The sequence below is a fragment of the Elephantulus edwardii genome, unplaced genomic scaffold (genome assembly GCF_000299155.1).
Source record: "Elephantulus edwardii isolate Elephantulus edwardi_28Jun2011 unplaced genomic scaffold, EleEdw1.0 scaffold00234, whole genome shotgun sequence".
NCBI lineage: Eukaryota > Metazoa > Chordata > Mammalia > Macroscelidea > Macroscelididae > Elephantulus > Elephantulus edwardii.
Window position 1 is genome coordinate 4290529 of NW_006399984.1, and position 4692 is coordinate 4295220.

The following is a 4692-nucleotide window of genomic DNA, read 5'->3' on the forward strand; positions in this document are numbered from 1 at the left end:
GGACATCATGCTTGGGAGGGTCGAGGGACGGCACAGGAGGGGAAGGCCCTCTATGAGGTGGACTGATTCAGTGACTGGGATAATCGGGATGGGAGTGTCAGAGACAGTGTGACTGGCACAGGACAGAGTTTAGTGCTGTTGTACATAGGGTCACTATGAGTCGCAAGCGACTCTATGGCACATAACAACAACAACAACAACAACAATTAAGTTATTAAAATTCTGTAATATGTAGGTAATTAAGGCAAGAATTTCAAGGTTTCATCTGGCATTTCTGACAATTGCATTTCTGTTTGCATAAACTATACAGACATTTTAGTTATGGGAGCTCCGGTGGCCAAGCAGTAAGAAGATGCACTACAATCCCGAAGACATGTGGTTGTGATCCACCAGCTGCTCATGGGCAATTTCCTATCATGTAATTCACGGCTTCTGAAACTCTGCTGGAGGGTCAGCTATGGATTGGTTCCTCCACAAAAGCATACAACAACAACATATAGACATTACAGAATCTTTATATGTAAGTTAATAAAAAAATTAACTACACAAATCTTCCTCATTTAAACAGAGCATTGGTATACTGAGAAGCTTTGGTGGCAGTCCATAGGGGTTACCTATTGTTATGATACTAACCAGAAAAGTCTCCATCAGTTTGAATCTAAGAGAAAGATAGGTATCACACACCAGGAGAAAGATGGTTTACAGTCTCAGATACATAATGCGGGAGGTCACAGTAAGTTGGAGCCGCCTTGATGGCAGCGGTAACTGGATAAACATTGCAATCAATTGGTGAGTTTCTGAGACATCAATGAATCAGAGAACACGATTGCTGATGGGTAACGCTGGACATCAGTATTTTTTTAGTTCTCCAAGGTTGAGAAGTGATTATCTCTGATTTAAATTCTTGGTTTATATTTTAAGTATTTCTCTATTAATTTTAAATATTTGTGGAAATGTAGTACCTAATTTTAACCTAAAACATTTCAAAAATGGAATCTATAGATTTCAGCCACTAAGACTAACATAACTGAGATGCATATATACAAACATTTCTCCCACAAACCTCAGCAGTGAGATATTCCAAAATTGCAGCACTATACACTGCTGCTGTGGCACCAACCCTTCCATGGCTTGTGGTACGAGTCTTCAAGTGTCGGTGGATACGGCCCACTGGAAACTGAAACAAAAATTATCTTAACTGGAAAATACTGAAATTTTAAGTACTAAAGACTTTATTAAATTCAAGAATAAATTCCAAGGTATTATATATAAAATAAATAATTAGGGAAAAAGAAATCACCCTTGTTATATATATATATAACATGTTCTAGGAATCAGCCCCAAATCTTGATGCCTGCTTTTTTTGCCTTCTTGAGGATGTTTTTTTGTTGTTGTTACTGTTATATGCCCTCAAGTCACCTACAACTCATAGCGACCCTATGTACAACAGCCCTAAACTTTGCCCTATCCCATGCCAATCTCACCATCTCTGACACATCTACCCCCATTACCCCAGTCACTGAATCAATTCGTCTCATTGAGGGTCTTCCTCTCCTGTGCTGTTCCCCCACCCTCCTTCTTTCCAAGAACCGGTCCCTCCTTGCAACATGTCCAAACAATGTCAGACAAAGTCTCAGAATCCTTGCCTCCAAAGAGCAGCCTGGCTTCACCCTCTCCAGGTCAAACCTGTTCGTTTTCCTACCAGTCCATGGTATAGTCAATACTCTTCTCCAATACCAAAGCTCAAAGGCATCAATTCTCCTTCTAGCATCCCTAATCATTGTCCAGCTCTCTGGTGCATAGCAAGTGACTGCAAAGACCATGGCATGCATGAGGCGCACCTGTCTCCAGACTGACATCTTTGCACTTCAGCACTTTAGAAAGGTCTCTAACCACAGACTTTCCCATCACAATGTGTTTTAATTTCCTGGCTGCTGGTGACAAAAGAGTGTTGACTGTGGATCCAAGCAAGCCAAAACTCTGTGAACAATCTCAATCTCTTCACCATCCATTATGATGCTGCCAATCGGCCCAGTAGTGAGAATCTTTGTTTTCTTGATATTGAGTCTCAATCCATATTGAAGACTGTAGTTCCTGACTTTCTACAACAAGTGCTTCAGGTTCTCCTCAGTTTCAGCAAGCAGGGTTGTGTCATTTGCATAACGTAGACTGTCGATGATTCTTCCTCAGTTTTGATGCCACAATTTTCCTCAAAGAGCCCAGCCTCTCGGATAACCTGTTCTGCATAAAGATTGAAAAGGTATGGAGACAGGATACAGCCCTGGCGTACACCCTTCCCAATTTTGAACCATGCAGTATTTCCTTCTTCTTGTTAGGTTCCAGAAAGTCTACAACGACTATTACTGACCCTATGAACAGATCCTATCCTGTGCCATCCTCATCATCTCTGACAGTTAAGTTCACTGCTGCAGCTATTTTATCAATACATTTTGTTGAGGGTCTTCCTCTAATTCACTAACCTTCCCCCTTTCCATGGAGTAGCCTCTCCTAGCCACATGACCAAAGTATGTGAAACAAAGTTTTGTCATCCATCCTTCTGGCTGCATTTTTTTGCACTCTGGCTGCATTTTTTCCAAGATATGTTTTTCCTTTGGCAGCCCGTAGGCTAATCAACACCACAATTCAATGTCATCAATTCTCCTGTCATCTTATTCACTGTGTAGCTCTTAGATGCAGAGCAAATGACTGAAAAGACCATGGCCTGAATCAGATACACCTCAGTAGTCAAACTTACATCATCGTTCCTCAGTAATTTGGAGATGTCCCTGAGAGTGGACCTGCCCAATGCAGTTGATATTCTGACTGCTGGTACAAAAGGTACTGATTGCAGATCCAAGTAAGATGAAATTGCTAATAATTTTTTTCCTGATTTAAGCCATGCGGTGTTCCCTTGCTCCATTCAAACAACAGCTTCTTGGTCTAGATATAGGTTTCGTATGAGTGCAATTAAGTGTTCTGACATTCCCATTCTTCTCGATGTTAGCCACAGTTTGTTATGATACACGCAGTCAAATGCCTTTTCAGTCAATGAAACATTCTCCTGGTTTTCTCTGCTTTTAGCCAGGAACCATCTAACATCAGCAATGATATCCCTGGTGCCATGGCTTTTTCTAAACCTAGCTTGAACTTCTAGTAGTTCTGTCAGTGTACTGTTCTGGTTGGTTTTGGATGATTGTTAGCAAAACTTTGCATGTTATATTAATGATACTGTTTGATAATTTCTACATTCTATTTGATCACCTTTCTTGGGAATGGGGACAAATAGGGTTCCTTCCAGTTAGTCGGCCAGGCAGCTATCCTCCAAATATCCTGGCAGAGATGGGTGAGCATATCCAGGGCTGCTGTTAGGTGAAACTTGGCAACTGGTATCCAATCCTTCCCTGGGAACTTATTATCAATACCTTCAGTGCAGCTTTCTTCCTTCCTTATAAATGGCTCTTGTTCATATGGTTGTTATGTGCCACTCAGCTGCCTGTGACTCACAGTGATACTGTGTACATTAGCTCTGAACCTTGCCCTAGCCTGAGCCAATTTCATTGTCTTTGACAGACCTAATATTATTTCTCTGTTTCCTGAATCAATACATCTCATCTGGGGTCTTTTTCTCCTGCACTGTCCCTCCACTCTTCCTAGCATGATGTCCCTCTCCGAGGACTGGTTCCTCTTAACTACATGCCCAAAGTATGTGAGACAAAGCTTTAAAAACCCTGCCTCTGGGGAGAAGCTTGATTTCACCTTCTCCAGGTTAGAACTACTTGTTCTCCTGGGCAGTCCATAGTATATTCAACACTATTCTATCCAGCACCAAAACTCAAAGGCATTGCTTCTTAGAATTTTTCAGTGCCAACCAATTCTTTTTGGTACAGTGATTGTGTATTCCTTCCATGTCCTATTGATGCTTCCGGATCATTCAAGATTTTGCCCATAATCTCCAGTATTCAAACTTGAGGTTTGATTTTCTCAGTTCTTTCAGCTTGAGATGCTGAGTGCTTGCCTTTTTGTTCTCCAATTCTAGGTCTCTGTATATTCTGGTATAATGGTTTGCTTTGTCTTCTCAAGTTGCCCTGTGATAGCACTTTTACTAAAAGACAGGGTAATAGTTGGCAGAGTCTAATAGTGATTAATTTTATAAAATATAATGAATGGGAATGATTGTGAATGAAGAATAGTATGAAACAATGCATACAAACTTTTTAAAATTTTATTATTAATTTCAATGAAAATTTACAGAGACTTTGGGTTTCCATTCATTCATTGTTGCACTTTTCTCCCTGCCCACCCCTCCCCACCCCAGTACTCTCTTCTCTTTGAAAAGTAAAAGAAAAATTCTTTCACTGTTGCTTGCTGAAACTGAGGAGGACCTAAAGCGCTTGCTGCAGGTGGTCAAGGACTGCAGTCTTCAATATGGATTGAAGCTCAATATCAAGAAAACAAAGATTCTCACCAGTAGGCCAATTGGCAGCATCAGTATGAATGGTGAAGAGACTGAGATAACAGTTTTAAGTTTGCTTGGCTCCACAGTCCGTACTCTTGGTAACAGCAGCCAGGAAATTAGGAGATGAACTGCATTGGGAATGTCAGCTGTGAGGGACCTCTCAAGAGTACTGAAGTGCAATGATGTCAGGCTGGAGACGAAGGCATGCCTGATCCAGGCTATAGTCTTTGCAATTA

At 41.1% G+C, this 4692-nt stretch overlaps 1 long non-coding RNA gene across 1 annotated transcript in view; it reads right to left on the reverse strand.

The window, feature by feature from the left end:
* The window catches only part of LOC102855300, a 17039-nt gene that overhangs the window by 6091 nt on the left and 6256 nt on the right, over positions 1-4692 (reverse strand). Inside the window, exon 2 of the long non-coding RNA XR_438989.1 lies at positions 1064-1177. This is a non-coding gene — a long non-coding RNA (uncharacterized LOC102855300). The remainder of the gene's footprint in view (positions 1-1063; positions 1178-4692) is intronic.